The 19920-nt window shown below is 39.4% G+C and overlaps 1 protein-coding gene across 7 annotated transcripts in view; it reads right to left on the bottom strand.

The window, feature by feature from the left end:
• The window catches only part of PLCB4 (phospholipase C beta 4), a 396094-nt gene that overhangs the window by 195359 nt on the left and 180815 nt on the right, over window positions 1–19920 (bottom strand). The window contains exon 3 of one of the 7 annotated variants that reach the window (XM_058563201.1): window positions 6661–6763. The exons of the other annotated variants lie outside the window; for them this stretch is intronic. The gene's annotated coding sequence lies outside the window, so the exon portion shown is untranslated. The remainder of the gene's footprint in view (window positions 1–6660; window positions 6764–19920) is intronic. 7 annotated transcript variants of the gene reach the window in all.

Genomic DNA, 19920 nt, shown 5'->3' with positions numbered 1-19920 from the left:
TCCTAGCAACCCAACAAGTCGTCCCCATCTCAGCTTACTGTTAAGTGTCTTGGCTTTACCATCTTCGAAATACAAAAGGGGCTGGCTGGCCAACAGCCAGTGTGTTTGTAGTGGAAAACATGAAAAATTCTAAACCTCCAACAATAGGGTGGGGTAAAGACAACTGTGACAAAGCCACACAATGGAACAGTACAAGGCCATTAAATGTGGCGGTTTCAAAGAGCTTTTCACAACATGGGTAAATGCCGGTATTATTTTAAATGAAAAGGCAGAATGTAATACATGATTTGAACTATTCAGAAAAACACACAGAAACAAAATGCAAAAGACTTGAAGGAAAATATTCAAATGTTAGCCCGTGGTTTCATTTGGATGAAGGTTTCTTGCCAAGTTTGTTCTTTTTATAATTATATGTACTTTCTAAATTTTTTAAATGATCATAACTTATTTGGATTTTTAAAAATACTACAATCTCCATAAAAGATTATCAACATAATAATGAGCTCTTGCAAGTTGCTTAGTAAGTCAACTGTTGATGCCTCTGGAGTATCTTTCATATCTCAAAGTTCAGCTAAATTTCTTGCTAGTCACTCTTTCTGTTCTTTCTTGTCTATTGCTCTCTCTGCCTAAAATGAAACCCCCGACCCGCCTATCTCCCCATCTTACAATCCTGTCTATCCTTTGAAGTCTGGCTCAAATATCATTTCCCCCTCAAAGTTTTCTCTAATTCTCTCTTCCCTCAAACCCCACAGCACTTTATACAGACCTCTCCAATGCAATGAACTTTCCCATCTAGCACCATAATTGCTGAAAGAAATTTTAGATAGATGCATCGGAAACTAAATTCAGCTTTGTATACCCCACACAATACCTTCCAGATAAAGGCATACAGATGAAACATACAGGTAAAGGAATAAATTAGTAAGCGACTTATTTAATTTTAGGCTTAATTTTGTAATCTGTCCTCAGAGATTTTTCCCATTCTCTAGCCAAATACCACACCCCAAATTTTGGTGTCCACAGTTTCATAAAGTTATTAGCCATCTTGTGCAATAGAGGCCATCCAGCATACAACATATTGGTGTTACTTATGCAACCACCAAGAAAGAAAATACAACTTTTAATGAAATACTAGACGAGGAACTCCATGAGGGCAGGACCTATGAATCTTTCTCATTTTTTTGTCCTCCTGGTGCATGGTAAGTTCTCAATACATGTTTCTTAAGAAATGGATGAATAAATGAACAGGCATTGCATGAGTGAGATGACCCACTGTAGTCATGGCATGAATGGATGATGTTCATTTTGCATGTCAGCTGTCATTGGAAACCCACAGCAATGACCACACTAGATGACACTGGAACCCCAACTCTCATATTTGTTAGCTGTGAGATCCTATGCAGTTCCCTCAAACTGTATGCTAAAGGTAATGATATCTACTTGATAAGTCCCTGTTAGGGTGAGATTATATAAGTGCATGCAGACGGCTAAGCACAGTGCCCAACAATGAGCAAATGTCATGAAAGGCAGCTATAATTGTTATGAGAGGGCCTTTTGGAATAACCATGGATGAACTAATAAGCAAACATCTTTGCCCTAACTTTTCCTAAAATACAATTTGGGAACTTTATAGTTATTTTCTGTGCTTCTCTTGAGTAAAACTACTTGAAAACTTAGACAGAATAACTCAGTTTTTAGATGTCCTGCATGAGCAGTGTATACCCTCATAAAACACGTTGTTCTTATAAATCAAATCCTGCCTGGCAATCTTGCCAATGGAACACCAATACTAATTCTTTTTCAATTTGACTATAATGAAATACACTAGTGAGAAGGGCAGACACCTCCCTTGATTTACAGAGCATTTAAGTTCATAGGAGAAGGTCACTGACACGTATTCAAGTCCTATGTTGCAAGCCATCCCTCCCCCCACCATGAGTTGATAAATTCAGTTGTAACTGGGAGATTCCATACAATTGGAAGTCCGCTTGCTCCGACTTTAAGCAAATTTCTGTTCTTAGCGTCCAAATCTCCAAGAAAGCAAGATGGAAACATTTGCTCTGAGTGGCTTGTGAGATTTAATTGAATAAAAATAGCATAAAGTTACCTTCTAAGGCAATAGGTGTGTTGTGGTGGCTGCATGCAGTCATGTACTAGAAGGGCAATACTGTTCCCAATTTGTTTAAGGAAAATCACATACATGGAGTAAAACTACCGAGAGAGCAAAACTTCCGGAAAACAGTTTTATTTTATTGTTTCAACAGTAGTGCCTGGCCTGTGTGTCCCTTGAGCTGTGGACTTTAGGTTCCATTCCTCCTAGATAGGAAGGCTGTCCATGGTCATCTGTCATGGCATTTGGGGCCCTTAGGTAATTATTCCCCTTCCCTCCTCCTCTGCAGTGAACGGTGCTCTAAAGCAAATGATTATCTTAAGACTCTTGAGGGAACTGGTCTTGCCACAAGAAAGACCCTCCCTGACACTCATCAACTTAAGCATCTAACCAGCAGTCGCCCCTTTGTAACTATAGTGCAAGGTTAACAGTTGGTACACTAGTAATTGGACTACTGTGGAAAATTTGGAATCAGAGATCAGATGGCTTGACAGTATGCATCTTTAATCTGTTTTTGTCCTAACTATATACTGTCACGGGGAAACGGCACGGCTGAGGCTAGAAACACAGTCCTCTCATGTTCTCAGGAAAAGAAACAAAACTGCTCTTTTTAGAAAATCAAATTGTTGTCCACAAACCGAAACAGCAAAGTTCTCTTTTCTTCTGTTTTGCTCGGGTCTGTTTGGCTTATCTATGGAAACAGCTCATGCTTTTCAAAAATTGGGCTGAGTGGTCATTCAATATTATGTTGCTAGGTAGTCTTTTCTAGGTTAAACAATGTTTACTCTGCATAATGGCTGAAATTTTATTCAACCGGTTATATCCTGTGGCTAACAGAGTGAATACACTTCTTTTCATGTGTGGAAGAAAGATGACAGTCACACAACAGGATTAGGTTGAGAAGCTGGCTTACAGGAGCCCACTCAAGGGCTTCTCAGGCTTCACCTTGCATCCAGATCACTGTTAATATGGGGAGCCTGTTAAAATGACCAGTCGTGTTCAGCAGATCTGGGTTGGGGACTGAAATCGCACATTTCTAACAAGCTCCCTGGTGATCTCGATGCTGCTGGTCCATGGACCATAGCTTGAGTAGCAGAGAATTCATGGGATTTCAATCTAACTTTCTAGGATTGCTTCTTATTAAAGGACTAGGCTGCGGCAGTGAGCTAGAGGCAGGAATAACGTGTGGTATGACGGGAAGAAAGAGCAGGGGAAAGAGTCGTTGTCGACGCCAGCATTTCCCACTGTATGGTAAAATGCCATTTCATTCGAAGAGTTCCAAACTGGATACATTTGTTCAAGCATCTTAAGCATGGTTATATGTTTTTTCACTTGAATGAACGAATATTACAAAGCTAAAAGGGGGAAGAGGAAAAGGACCAAATAATTAGTACAGATTTTAAAAATTTTACGAAAGGTGGGAATTTTACCATTTGAAAATCTGGACTGCATAAAAAATGCAAAACCCTCAAATAATGAGGGATATTTATATGATAAATGTATTTGCTCTCTTGAACCATGGATAAAAGTTATCAGCCAGTAGAGAAACCCTCAAAAGAAAAACAGCTTCTGTTGCCCAGGTATTCCAGAAACTAAGGGCAGAGGAAAAGCACAAGGCATAGTTTTCAAGAACAAGCGATATTTGTCTCTTTAACACTACGGTATGTTTAAAGATAGAATTTCCCATTGTAAAAATGCATTACCCAAGATGGATGGAAATAACCTGGTTGTTCCCAACTATACACATGAAGGTTCATAGATATATGTGTATGCACATATATATACATGTACATACATATGTATGTACACAATTTTGAACATGTGTTTACATGTATAAAAATAGAACAGGGTGAGAATCTGATTATTTGGGGGTAAAAGATATGTTTAGTCTGAACACCCTAACGAGAGTGGCACCCATTATGCTGGAGAAGACTAACACAATTCCTTTCATCCCGCTTTTGCATTTCATTCTCTTTCTGATGGCAAATTAGAGGGATTAGCATTGCTCTTCTTAAGAGGCTGCATGCATGAAAAGTTTACTGCAAGAATCTGCTACAAGTAGCATGAAATCAAGAAACTATAGCATTCTAAAGGAAAGTCAAATGGACCAGAAGTCCAGAGAAAACTATGCACATCCATTCCTCCAACATTTAACTCACCCTTCCCTTTCTATAGGGAAATGAACTGTGAGAACAATAAAATGCTGGCCTGGAGCAGGAACCATGCAATTCATTTTATTCTTTAAAATACTCTAAATGCAACTCCTCCCTCTAACATCTCTCTCCTGTCCATCCAATCAATTATGAAGTCCTATTGATTCTACCCCAGGGATCTTCCTCTAATCTGCCCCTTTCTCACCCCCACCCCAGGCTGAGTCTTCATTACTATTTTTTCTGGGCTGCTGCAAAGCCTCCTAGCTAATCTTTCTGCCTGCAGTCTGCCCTCTACCCTTCCCTCTATTCTCTACACAGAAGCCCAAATAACTTCTCTATAAACGTAAGTTACCTGAACAAAACCCTTCAACGGCTCACCACCATCCACAAGATAAAAATCCATTTAGTAATATAGCTTAACAAAGACTTACATATTCTGCCTCTTGCATCATACTTTTATTCTCCACCCCCAACACACAAGCATACACACTCCCCAACTACAATGACCGATTCTGTCATCCACGATGTGCCATCTGAACAGAATGCTCTCACACCCCGCTCTTCCTCCTTCACTTGGCTAATTTTATCAGAGATCACTGACTCCGGGAAGCCTTCTCCAACCCACAACTCAGGGCAGGGGGAGCTCACCTGAGATCCCCTGCTTCTCCCATTTGACCAGCAGATTCCAGTACATACAAGTATGGGCTCTGGAGTCAGACTGCCTGGATTCAAATCCCAGCCACATCTTTTACGGCTGTGTGATCTTCAGCAAGTTACTTAACCTCTCTGTGCCTCAGTTTCCTCATTTGTAAAATGGAGATAATCATGGTGCCTACTTCAATAGGGCTGTTTTGAGGATTAAATGAGTTAATACAGAAATGGCTTAGAATCTGACATCTAATTATTCCTCAGTAAAAGGTAGGCAGGGGTAATAATAAAAGTGGTAGTAGAACCAGTCTATGCTCCATCTGTAGTTCTTTCCCTCTTGACTGTACGCTTTGCAAAAAGCAGGTATGTCATTATTACTCGTGCAAGGTACTTGAACAATGTCAAACATCCAATACATTGTACTTTAATAAATATATACTGACTAAGGATTCAAACAAATCACAGATTTCCATCTTCCTGAAGAGTTTTCAGCCTCCTCTGAATTACACGGGTAGATTTCCTCCCACGTAACTTTAAAGTCTTTTCCACAAAAAAATATACAGAAAGTACCCGCTGTCTATCAGACACTGTGCTAGGTACCAACAGAGGCAAAACGAAATGAGAAAAATAATTCCTGTAACCAGAAGCTCACAAAATAAGTCAAGTTAACTGCTACCAGTGAACAAGCTATGAGGGCCCTGCCATTAGACCAAAGAGCAAGCTGACCTTGCCTGATATCAACCAAAACCATCTTTTTATTTTAAGGCTATGCTCACTGTGAAATGTGTCACACCTTCTCACCCTCGGGAACAGAACACACTCCAAAACAATTTGATTAATGGCCTCTCCTGTAGCTCATTAGCTTTGCACAGAAGAACCTAGCAGGTTTATGACTCGCCACAATGGAACGTACCTAGAAAGTGCTAAAACAGTGTGGTCCGGGCTTACATTTAATGCAGAGGGGGCAGGCCTTGGTACTCTTAAGTTGGAGATGATGCAGCTCTTTGCGAGCACTTTACAGTGATAACCATGGCAGCATTACGTAATGCACTAGTAATGCTCATCTTGAATTTCTGATGGCCAATCAGCATCCTCATTAGCAGAGCATTTTTTTTATGTCTACTAAAGCACCTGTAATGTTTTAGGTACAAGGCCCTGATCTGATGTAGTTTCATCAAATTATTTTCAAACGATAAGCAGAACCCCATTGCAACGAAGTTCTGTTATTAAGAAGGTTTTTTACATCAGGTCAAAACACGTCTCTCTAAAATCCAATAAGCACACACTCTAAAAGCCCCAACTAATGTAGTCAGCCTGGGTGTTAAATGTGACTTCTGACGCCAGGCGCAAGTACTGTAAAGAGTTCCACTCTATTTGCATTTGGGCAACCTTCTTGGAAGATGCTCAATGTTTCTAATTAGTCATCTCCCTGGTCCACAAATATTTTATGCAGGATATATTATTTACTCATACCTCACATTGTTCAGAAATGATTTACGGAGGTAAGTAATCTGGATAAGCAGGTATCGTCTTAATTACAGAGGCACACAATCAGATGCATACAAAATACATAATTAGATGCATACAAAGGAAAAGCTAAAACTTAGTGCTTAAAAGCATGGACTTTGTTAGCAGGCAGCTATGGGTTCAAGTTCTTTGTGATGAGCTACGCGAATCTTGGGAAAGGTACCTAACTTCTTTCAAACTCAGCTTTCTTAACTGTTAAATGTTGATAATGATCCTACCTACCTGATAAGGTTGTGAGATGATCAGTGTAACACACAGGACGTCTAGGGTACAGGAAACATAAGCAAACTTCTTGGTTTCCTCACCCCTGACTGTTCAGCTGACCCTAGGAAAGCACAGTGCTGTCAGGGTTCTGCTTTTCAAATAGGATATAAGGTGGACGACCAAGAAACGTGAGGTAATGGACGATCACAGAACCCTTCAGAAAAGAGATGGGAGTAAGTCCTCAAACCGGATGACTCCAAAGCTGGTTAATTACATTTTGCCCAATAAGGCCTTTTGGATCCTGAAACTAAACGATGTAACTTTTTCTCTTTTTCTTAGCTGTTGGCTGGTAGTGCTTTCTCCTACTGTAATTGATAAACCAATTTCTACAATGAATCATCAAAATATGCTGAAATATGTCTAGAAGAAAGGCTCTCTGTGAATAGAGCCAAAAATGATTCCATTTCTTCAAGTGAAAATTCCGGTGGCTTTCACTGGCCTTTCGGTTCTAATCTGGCACCTATCAACAAATAATCCATTTTAAAAGTATTTCATCTTTTGGAAAACTTATTGAGGTGGTATGACTAGGTACTTGCTACATTCTAGGTACTTGGTCTAAATATTAGAACGGAAAAAGTTCCAGTTCTCGAGAGTTGTCTAATTATCCTGCTCCTATTCAGGAATCATAATTGGATTACACAATTTGATTAAATGTCAATAAAGAATACTTAGTTTGAAGTCACCCAGGAAAAGGAAGACATTTACTTTCTTCATTTCCTTTTCATCTTTAAGAGGCAAAGTGGGGTTCATAATATCCATGCTATTTAAAAAAAATACAGAGATTTTGAATAAAAGGAAATATGTGACACTCACAAAATGAAAGTCATGAATGGTACATACATACAAGGGAATACTACTCAGCAATAAAAAGAAGTAGATTATCTATATAAGCAGCAACATAGATGAAATCCAAACGCATGTACTAATGTCGGATTCAATATACACTCTATGATACTATTTATATGCCATCTGGAAATGGCAAAGCTATTAACGATGGAGAACAGATCAGTTGTTGCCAGGGGTTAAGGATGGAGAAAGGGCTTGACTACAGGCAGGCAGCAGAAGAGAATTTTTTGGAGTGATGGAACTGTTCTGTATCCTACTTACGTTTGCGGTTACACAACTCAATGCATCTGTCGAAACTCATATACCAAAAATATAAATTTTACCATCTGTAAATTCAAACATAAATTTTCAAAAAGAAAACATGCAATTCACTCTTTACTGAGGCTTAACCTTAATGCTATTTTAAATTGTAGGAGATAGGTGGCTTCTCTTGAACAAAATGGGACTTCATTAATAAAATCCCAGGAGAACCCATTTTTTCCCAGCTTTATTGAGGTATAATTGACAAATAAAAATTATATATATAATTAAGGTGTACAACATGACGTTTCGATATACATATACATTGTGAAATGATTACCACAAGCAAGCTAATTAACATAATCTTTCACCTCACAGTCACCATTTGTTTTGCTTTGTTGTTGTTTGTTGTTGTTTTGTTTGTTTTGCTAAGCTAACATCCATGCCCATCCTCCTCTATTTTGTATGTGGGATGCCACCACAGCATGGCTTGATGAGTGGTGTGTAGATCCACGCTCAGGATTGGAACCTGCTGCGAACCCCGGGCCGCCGAAGCAGAGGGCGCGAACTTAACCACTATGCCACCGGGTTGGCCCCTGCCATGTGTTATTTTGTGTGTTGAGAATCCATAAGATCTACTCTAGGCAAATTTCAAGTGCATAATACAGTATTATTAACTATAATCACCATGCTGTACATTAGATCCCCAGAACTTATTCATTCTACATAACTGAAACTTTGTACCCTTTGACCAACATCTCCCCATTTCCCCCCACCCCCCCAACCCTTGGCAACCAACATTCTACTCTCTACTTTTATGAGTTCAACTCTTTTAGATTCCACATATAAGTGAGATCATGCAGTATTTGTCTTTCTGTGTCTGGCTTTCTTACTTAGCATAATGTCCTCTATGTTCATTCACGATGCCGCAAATGGCAGGATTTCCTTCTTCTTCTTCTTTTTTTTTTTTTTGTGAGGAAGATCAGCCCTGAGCTAACATCCGCGCTAATCCTCCTCTTTTTGCTGAGGAAGACTGGCTCTGCGCTAACATCTATTGCCAATGCTCCTCCTTTTTTCCCCCCAAAGCCCCAGGAGATAGTTGTATGTCATAGCTGCACATCCTTCTAGTTGCTGTATGGGGGACGCGGCCTCAGCATGGCCGGAGAAGCAGTGCGTCGGTGCACGCCCAGGATCCGAACCCCGGGCCGCCAGTAGCGGAGCGCTCGCACTTAACCGCTAAGCCACCGGGCCGGCCCTTCCTTCTTTTTTTTAAGGCTGAATAATATTCCAGTGTATGTATGTGTGTGTGTATACATTTTTTTAATACATTTATCCATCAATGGACAATTAGGTTGTTTCCATATCTTGGCTATTGTGAATAATGCTGCAAAGAACATAGGAGTACAGATATCTTCTTGAGATACTGACTTCATTTCCGTTGGATATATACCCAGAAGCAGGATTGCTGAATCATATGGTAGTTCTGTTTTTAATTTTTTGAGGAACAAGTGAATCCATTTTTTTTTCAACCTGTACTACATACTGTGGATTTTCTCTGTATACTTCCATTTCACCCTTCCTCGGTTGGAGAAGCCAGAAAGCTAAACACTAAATTTCCAAGACTCCTTTGCAGTTGGATTCCAATTAGAATCGGAACCAATTAGAAGCACTTAAATACTTGAAGGACAGTAGGCACCTGCCGTCTGCTCCTGGCAAGCAAGCTTTGAAAGACAGAGATTTTAGAGGGAGTTGCGGCAGCAATAGCAACAGTGGCATGTCCTTGAACTCAAAAGTCCAGTGGCAGCCACATCACTCTTTATTCTCCAGCCTTTCAGGACATTCTGTAAGCACCTAATCCCCTGTATTGAACCTTTTCTGCTTGCAACACCTAGAGTGGTTTCTTTTTCCTGCCTTGATCTCTGTTGATATAAAAGCCAGTTTATTTATAAAATGGCCCCATGTCATGGCGTCTTAGACAGGATTATTTGAAAGTTCCAGAAGAGTTCCATTTAAATTCAGCAATCCACAGCCAAAACATAGCTACCTCTGTTTTCCAGATTTTTTCAGTACCACTCAGTCCTTGCTCACTGTGTTGGAATGATGACATATGATAGTTTAACAAATTATCTCTTACGGGTGACAGCTCCAGGCTGAAATCCCATAGTACCAAACCTAGTTGAAGACAAAGTCTACTTCCCAGGTACCTCAAATAAAGTCTCAGAATTGAGCTTATTAATCCTGGTTGGTGAGATCCAGGTATTCTGTCCACCCTATCCTTAACTATAGGAGGTCACAGCCTAGTCACTCCCCTCGCTGACAAATCAAGACAGAACATAAAACTTTTTATCTACTGACAACTATTAGCAAGGTTCTTCACAGGTTTTCTGTTGTTCGTTACTTGTAGATTTTAAATATATCTTTCCTTCTCTGTTACCAACCAACCACGTTAGTTAAGCCTAAAATAAGTGCTGCAGACTTGCTTAAAGAAAAACTTCCCATGAGGCTTGGCAAACATAGCCTAAAGGATCAGGAATAAGTCTAATTTGGGGGTGTCTAGGGACAGAACTACCTGCATTGTGACAACTCTAGGCAACATAGTTGAGCAAATTCAATATGCTTAACCACCTTGCTCAAATGCTAAAATAAGCACAGCATTTTGGGCAAGATATGTGATGACAAGGATCAAAGGAACTGCATCAATGAGGATAAGGGTCGTGGACGCCTGGTTGAAAATGCCTTGCACAGAAGGTGCACAGTACATTTTTATTAAGGCAATGAATAAGATCTGCATGTATTTGGGCTCTATAGGAGTGAAAAAAATTGGCCTGAGCTAATTAGATGGTTTCTTTACCTCTAAAGCAGGGATTCCTCATGGCAGTGGATTTTGGTTGTCTTTGCCCCTTAACACCTTTCCCCCTTCTATTGATAAGAGTGCCCTGATGTTCATCTTGAAATCCTCCCCTCTCCTGCTCTCAGGTCCTGAGGTTCCAGCGATACTGACTCCAGAAGGGAAGCTTGTGACCTGGGCTATCACCTCCCATAGCTAGGGAGGGAGTGCTCTTGGTTCAGGATGGACAAAATACTGGATCTGACCAATTGAGATTAACAAGCTCAATTCCGAGACTTTATTTGAGATACCTGGGAAGTAGAGTCTTTCTGTCTTCTGCTAGGTTTGATACTATGGGATATCAGCCTAGAGCTATCAATGAAGAACATGTGAAGCCAGAGAACTATCTAAATATAGTAGAAGGCACGCCAGAGAGACTGAGAGAAACCGAGTATGATCAGACTGATAGTGACCCTGGAACCAACTGTGCCTGAAGCACCTTTTCATCTATGGGAAGCAAAGTTATCCTTTTCTTGCTTAAAACTCCTGAAGTCAACATATTAGTTAATTTTATTTGTTGGTTTTATTTTATTTATGTCATCAAAAGAGCCTTTACTGAAACATTAACCTTCAGCCCAAAATGTATATTTTTGTGTATATTTTCATGCGTCTAGAGCAGAGATCCTTTAGCTTTGAGGATTCTCAAATGAGTTATAATCCCCCAAAATGTCAAGAACCGCTTTTCTAGAGAGAAGCAATACCTCAAAAATTGACTAAAAATTGCCTTTTTATGGCATATTCTTATTTTTACAAACAAAAAAGAAAAACTTGACCAACTTCTACTTCTAAGTAGAAAAAGTAGATACAGAGTAATCAGAAGAGAAGAAAGGAAGTAATCAACCACGGAAGGTCAGGGTTTTAAGATCTTTGTAGCTCTAGGAATTCTTATTTTCTAGAGGCACCACCCCAAATAATCCCAAACATACTGAATGGTACCTACAGCAAATGTAGTTTATATATAAGTACACGAGAAGGATTTAAGTTACAAGTTGACATAACGTCATAGCTGATAAAATAGTTGATGAAATGTCTGATTTGGGAGATATTTAATGAAACAGTCATTTTAATGTTGAAATTTTCATCTCATGTTGCGGGGCCAGTAAAACTTTTTCAGAATGTACATATTTTTTGAGAAGACTGAAAATGTCTTGGAACCCAGAAACTGTGACTAGAGTGCCTAAAGGATAAAATGATTAAAAGGATTATTTTTAAAAGTTGCTACATAAGAATACGTACACAGTGTGTTGTGCTCCATTCCATCTACTTTATACTAAATTTGCCCTGTTCTGATGGTGATATCTCAACTTGCCTCTGTCTACCCTACGGTGATCACTGCATAGGGCTGGTTCTTCTTTATCGTTAACATAGACGGTTCTACTGCTGGAATTAATGGATCCTTAATGAATTTTTCCCTTTTAAAAGGAAATTCTGCAATTTAATGTTAATCTTCTAATTTATAATTTGTTACATTCTAATGTTAATCTTCTAATGTATAATTTCATTGAGACTGATACTGACATAGCAGTGAACCAAAACAAAAAACCCAACAATACTCTGCCCATCCATTTTCCGGAAGTGGGCCAGATACCAGAAAAATAAGTTAAAAAACTATTCTCAAGGAATATAGGGACCCAGACTAAGACAGCAGCTTCAAAAGAGAAAAAAAGGAAAATAAAAGTGAAAGGGTTAAGTAATTTTCTTTAAGGAAGAATGAGGAAAAAAAGGCCTAAAACCCTCACACAGGTAAAAGACAAGGAAAACAACAGCTACTAACTATTAAATTGAAATAAGAGTAAATTTAAAGGAAAAAATTTTTTTTCTGGATTTGATGACAGATGTGTGGGTGGAATACATTATTGCACGGTACACAATTAATATTATGACAGTAAGGGAAAGCTCTCATTATGGTCTTAACCTCTTTATCTAGAGCAGTTCTTCTCAGACTTGAACCTGCAAATGAACTACCAGGAAATCTTGTTAAGCAAAAAAATGCAGCTTCTGCTTCAGTACATCTGGGGTGGAGCTGAAGATTCTCCAGTTCTCACAAATTCTCAGGCGGTGCTGACGTTGATGGTCAGGAGACCACACAACATGTAGCAAGGCTCTAGGTTCCAGAATTTTTCTAGGGATTTCCCTTCAATTTGAATCAGCTTGCCAATGTATATATTGGCATATTTTTAAATAGTGTTAAACGTTTATACTTATAGAGGTAATTTCCTTCCTATAGGTAAAAAGAACACTTCTCAATTTTCTTTTTTCCTAGTATTATTTTTAGAACAGTGGCCCAACTCCCAGATGCAGCTTCAGCAAGTTTGAGACAGGGCTCAAGAATATGCATTTCTAACAAGTGCCCAGGTGATGCAGATGCTGCTGGCCCAGGGACCATGCTTGTTGATGTCTAAGGCATCTATCCAGAGTCCTGCTGGAAATGTCTGTAAGAATTGATGCCAACAGAAAATCTTCAGCATCAGAGAATCATCAATATTGGAGCTTCAGAAGACCTGAGATTAATCTTTCCCAAGGTCCTCATTTGAGAGGCGAGAAGCTTGGGTACCAGAGAGACTGGGTGTCTTCCCTGGGGTCACAGAGCTAGTTAGAGAAGCCAAGTGAGGACCAGCGTTCCACTCTTTTATCTCTCCCAGGAGTCTTGCCCCTAAACCACATTACTGTTTTTTCGTCTTTTTCAAATATGCCTGAATCACTTACTTATGGGTCCCTAACAATCCAACTGAACACATTTTAGTCCTACCAGCAATTCTCTTTTTAGAAATAATCTCCAAGCAAGTGTTTCTAAGTGTGGCCCCAGGGCGTCCTCTATTGTAATTACAGTGGGGCTTGGGTTTGCTTAAAGATTCAGATTCTTAGAGTTGTCCTAAAACTACTCAATTTTATTTTCTTGTGCTGCTACCTGGAAATTTGCATTTTGACAAGCACACCTACAAGCGCCCACCCTATAGGACTGTTTGAGAAACACTTCAATAAGATAATGGCTCTCAACCTTGGCTACACATTAGAATCCCAGGGGGGAGAAGGGGTTTAAAAATCCCCACTCGCAGGCTGCACGCACACAATTACACTGGAATCTCTGGAGATGCAGCTCAGGCATTAGCAGTTGTCAAAACTCCCCAGGCATTCCAACGTGCAGCCAAGGATGAAAAACAGTACCTCAATGATTTCCAAACACTTCCATATTTCATCCAATAAATGGATGTTCAATTTTCAGACAAAATGATACTTTGTTTTAATTAATACAGAAATTTGGTCACCTAGAATACCAAAGGTATTAGAGCAGCTGGCTTCAGCAATTCCAACCTGATCCAGGGAAGCCATACGTTTCTATTCCAACAAAACCAGCAGTGATGAAAGTTCTGCATTTGTGGCAGAAGGTCCCACTGAGGTATTTGTCCGGGGAATTAGAAATTCTTGTTATTTCCACCTGGTCACTTCTGGCAGTTGCAAAGCAAGGATTTTTATAAGAAAATAATTTTTATGGATTTTCCGGTCAAGTCACTAAATAATAAATGCTTCCCTGCAAATGAGCAGATTGATTTACTAGTAATAGCAGGTTAGAAGGACGCACATTAGTTCCCAGGGCTCTTTAAGGAGTAAACAAGAGAAACTACAGGAAGACAGAATTCCTGCAGAGTAGAGTATCTGAAATTTATCTTTTTAGGCTTCAAAGTACACAACACTAACGGTGTGGATGTCTGCGTTGCTGCCAAGGATATTCTACCTAGTGAGTTTCTTGAGGGTGTCTGTATTCTAAGCAAGCAATCTAATAATTTCTCCATAATCAAAAGTTGTTGGTTTAGGGGCCGGCCCGGTGGCGCAAGCGGTTAAGTGCGCGCGCTCCGCTGTGGCGGCCCAGGGTTCGCTGGTTCGGATCCCGGGCGCGCACCGACGCACTGCTTGGTAAGCCATGCTGTGGCGGCGTCCCATACAAAGTGGAGGAAGATAGGCACAGATGTTAGCCCAGGGCCGTCTTCCTCAGCAAAAAAAGAGGAGAATTGGCGGATGTTAGCTCAGGGCTGATCTCCTCACAAAAAAAAAAAAAAAAAAAGTTGTTGGTTTAGCTCACAAAGAGCTTAAGCTTTATAACAAGCTGCCTTTCTAAAGACTTTAAAAATTTGCACAGCTGGACGTAGAAACAGAGGTAGGACAGTGATTTAATACATAAGTGACATTTATTAACCTCAAGATAATGACTAATTAAAGGCAAGTTTGCTGATACTTCCATTTTGGCAAGGATTTTAACACTTTTATTGCTTTTTTCTTTCCTTTTTTCATCCCACCTATCACCCCTCAGTGCCAACACAGAACAGGATGCATAAGATTCCCGCATCAGACACAGAGGCTGATTCTCTCTCAAGCACAGGCATCTCTCTCCATCCTTGTCCTGGACCCTGAATTTACAGCAGAAACACCTTCAAAAGGAAGTGCAGTGAGGGTAGGGGAAGGCTCTCAGCTGAAGCTCAGCCAAAACAATTTACCAGCCAGAGGAAAACAGCCAGGCACCAGTGGAAGAAGCCATCACAACAGCTCTAATCTGTGGCTGGCTCCTCCATAATCAGCATTTCTCAAATACCAATGTCCTCCAATTATCAGGGGATCTTGTGAACTGCCGGACTCTGATTCAATAGGTCTGGGGTAGGGACCAAGATTCTGCATTCTAACAAGCTCACTAGTGGTCCTAGTGCTGCAGGTCCACGGACCACACTTTCCATAGCAAGGAGCTAGACATTATTCTTGGTGGAAAAGAAAACAAAGTGATGGTGCAAGACTGTGTCTTCTGCCCCACACATGCTAAGGTATCAGTGATAGTGGTCAATAGTGGAGAGCCCATAAGTCCTTTCTTTGAGAATTATTATCAGACCCCTATCCACAGGGTATCAATGGCACCCATATCTGTGCTGAGACCTTGCCCCTACCCAGAGCTGACTGGAACAAGGATGGACGTGTGCTCAAGGCTCAGCCAACCAGCTTCTTCCTCTCTTGAGAGTTTGAGATTAGACTTCAGGGATACCCATCATGAGTTGCTTAAATTAGAGGATGTAAACATCTGAAGCAGTCATTGTACCTCACGTGGGAAGAGAAACATAGAGTAAAAACAGCACTGGAGGAGCAGAGATAAGAGGGCACCTGAAAATTAACTGCTGTCTGGATTCTTGAAAGCTTTTTAGTTCATATTTTCAGATCCTTCCCTTCTTACCCTGAGATTCCTAGAAACAGTCCTGTATCCTTTCAATAAATTTCCCTTTTTCTTGCTTAAACTAGCTTGGGAGGGAGCTTGCAAATTCTAATGCAAAGGGAATACAGTTTCACTTTTCATCAGAGAACACATTGACATGTCAGTCCAGAAGTTCTAGAAAACATCTAGACTCTGTTCCAGATGTCACGCTCTTAGAAGAATAAATAGTTCACGTCCACATCCAACAACGGTGGGCAGCTTCCTGGCGCTACCTGTGAATAATCCTGTGACCTTCTGCAAGTTATTTAAAAGGAGCCTTCATATCCTCATGGAATGTCAGACAGTTTCAACTCTTCAAACTCCTGTAATAATTAAGATGATTTACTTCAGTCTCCTTTCTTCCTTCCCGTCTCCAACAACCTTGTTATCCCTACATGCCAAGTAAAAAGAAACTCTGCCTAGCCCCCATCACTCCTCCCTATGCGGTGACTCCCATCTCACCCCACTGGAGACACATGGCTGGCCCACAGAAGGCATCCAGGAGGTGGGAGCTACGATTTTTACAAATTCCTCTCTCCAGGCACTCACTCACCCATCTGACTACCCGTCTACATCTCCCATCTTGCCTTATCACATTCTTTCTTATAATCCTTGCAAATGACTCTGACCTTCCACTTGAAAACAAAATCTAGTGGTTCTCCTTAGATGGCACCAGCTCCTGGGTTTTTTTCTCCCATCAAGACCATTCCCTCCTCTACCCACCCCACTCCATTCATCCACTATGACCTAGAAGGCATAATTCCACACACACCCTCTTTCCATAACCACCACGACATCCAGTCTTTCATGACATGTATTAGACTTGGCACAAGTGGAATTCACCTAGATAATGCTAGTTTACGCCAAATGAGTTATTAGTTAAAGGTAAACAACTCGGCAAAGATGAACCTGCAACCTTCTGCTTCCCTGAGACAAGGACAGAATCCAGATTCATTTCTGTCCTACGACGCAAGGTTACAGCTCCACGTCATTTTGCATTAATGAAGTTTCTGCCTTTTCACCTATTCATGAGTACAGAAGCACACCACCAGTCTGTTTTCATTAAAGACGTGCCCTTGAACGTGTCTTCCACCTCCACAGGGAAGACTTCCATTCACCTAATATTAACAGCTTAGAAAACTGCTATTGATTACGACAAGGTAATCATTTCATTATCTTTTTACTTATGGTATCAATTATAGACTCAAACTCAAGCAGAGGAATAAATACGTTCAATCCTAACAACAATAAAAATGGAATATATTCATTCCCAATTTAAACTCTTAGAATATTTTTGATTTCTCTAAAATGATCTATTTCAAAGTCATTAAAACTCTGCTTATGAAGACTATTCAGTGCCATGGAAAAGTGTGCACAATATAACATTCTTTGGGAAAAAACAATACATATACACAGTATATGTCCAAAGTTTTAAAATATAGTTTATGCATATGTCTAGAAATACTAGAAATAAATATAACAAAATATTATTAGTGGTTATGTCTGCATGATAGGATTACAGTCAATATTTCATTTCCTCTTCGTAATTTTATGAATTTTCAAAAATCTTTTCAATGCACATGAACATTTATGATTAGAGAAAAAGGAAAGATAATATATATATACACTAATATATATATAGTCCACATTCAATGAATTAAAATGATTCATGCATCTGCTTTGTTTTGACTGTCCTGCTGGAAACATAGTTCGTTACATTAATGTGATTTGCTCACGTGTTTCTTAAATTAGGTCTTGGAAACGAAGCACACAGAGGAAGACAGCTGTATTCTTTCAGAGTGCCTGAGACTGAAAGCATGAGGTAAGCAGTTGATTTTAGGCTTGGTTTGAAAGTGATAACACTTGCCTCTTGGACTAACATATTTGGGGTGGGGGAGAAGCAAAATGATGGTTTTAATGCTTTTTGTGTAACTTTCCCTCTTTTTTAAATTTCTAAGCATATTGCTTCCTACCTTCTAATGTGTTCTGTTCTAAGAAAGAACTGACAGTTAGAACATATTTAAATATTTATTTCTTTAAAGATTTTCATTTGTAAAATACAGAAAATGATCAAAACTAAGTAAAATCATAATTCCATGATCACGTCTCTGAAAATTTATAGAACAAGAATATGAAGTCCCCTCCTGCCCTTCTAGTCAGACTTCTGAGAAATAAGCAACGTTACCAGTTATTGTATATGTAGATGTTCATGTGTCTACACACATCTATCATGTACATGTGTATGGCAGCATACACATGTACATGTATGTGCACATGCATAATTATAAAAGATATATAAACATATATATTTTTTTAAAAATTAAAATGACATTGTTTTACATAGTTCTCTGCAGTTTGCATTTTCCAGAGCACATAAAACACATTTTTAAAATGGGAGCCATTGAACTGAATGGTATACATATTGTAAAATTTAATATTGCCAAATTATCCAAACAAGAAAACTATACAAGATATGCTCCACTTAAAATTTTTCTTTAAAAGAGCATGATTATTTTTATTATTATGAAAGTAATAAAAATTAAAACAGTCCAGGAGTCTGCCATGGGAGGGAGAAACGCTTTCAAAGTGAATGCTGGGTTGTATTTGTTTTCTTAAACTGGCTGGTGATTAAGGGTGTTATCCTGTTATTCCTCGTGCTTTCCATATATTTTATGAATATCTTTTTGAAACCACTCAATAGTTAATTAAAATAATTTTCTAAAAGATATAAAAGTTATAAAACACAAAGCCTTCCTCTCCCACCGTACCCAGTCCACCTCCACAATGATATAAATAAACGGATCATTTCTGATTTCAATCCTTCTAGTACCTCCTTATCTCTCGAGCAGGGGTTATTCAGTAGAAGTATAGTGGGAGCCACATATGTAATTTTTAATTTTCTCGTAGTCACATTAAAAACAATAAAAAGAAAATGAAATTAATTTTAGTAATATATCTTATTTAACCAAATATATCCAAAATACTATCAACAGAACATGTAACCAATATACAAATTATTGAGGTACTTTACATTCTTTTTTTCATCCTAATTCTTTGGAACCTGGTGTATATTTTACACTTACAGCACATCTCAGTTTGGATGAACCATATTTCAATGGTTCAATAACCACCCATGGCCAGTAGCTACTGAATTGGAAAGTGCCACTCTAGATAATATACTCAAATCCCTACTTCTTGATCTGTCAACTTAAAAATTATCATTTGAGGGGCCGGCACAGTGACGTAGTGGTTAAGTGCACGCGCTCTGCTTCAGTGGCCCAGGGTTCATGGGTTCGGATCCCGGGCATGTACCGACGCACCGCTTGTCAGGCCATGCTGTGGCAGCGTCCCGTATCAAGTAGAGAAGGTGGGCACAGACGTTAGCCCAGGGCCAGTCTTCCTCAGCAAAAAGAGGAGGATTGGCATGGATGTTAGCTCAGGGCTAATCTTCCTTACACACACACACACACACACACACACACACACAAAATTAGCATTTGACTCCACAAGATGCCACGGCCTTGTTTTCCGTCTCTCCACCACTGCCAGTATTATTTCAATACCTTGCTTTTCAATTAACCTTTAAGAGCCTTGTATTTAAACCTTTTTCTTAATTCAAAAAATTGAGACAGTCTTATCTGCTTCTCTGTCAAATGAGGGATTAGGGTCCCTCTATTTCTCTCCACCTCTCTGCCTCTCAACCTTTCTCCAGCAAACTGTCACTTTGACATTGTCAAAGTTTTACCATTTATACCATGTTCTGTACTATACCCTTTTTTATGCATTGATTTTGTAAATTGGAAAATGAATAACATTTATAACATGAGAATTACATAACAATTATCTCCGCATAAACAAGTAGTGTGTGTGTATGCATACAGAAAGCCACATAATACTGTCACTAAACTTGTGCTGCCCAAAGAATTATAACAAAGAAAACTGAGAAGAGGAGAGCGCTACTTAATACTGTAACTTTATCTGCTCCCTGGGAACATTCAATTCTATCACACTTTCTGTT

The sequence above is a fragment of the Diceros bicornis genome, chromosome 19 (genome assembly GCF_020826845.1).
Source record: "Diceros bicornis minor isolate mBicDic1 chromosome 19, mDicBic1.mat.cur, whole genome shotgun sequence".
Lineage (NCBI taxonomy): Eukaryota > Metazoa > Chordata > Mammalia > Perissodactyla > Rhinocerotidae > Diceros > Diceros bicornis.
This window is presented reverse-complemented; position numbering and strand designations above follow the sequence as displayed.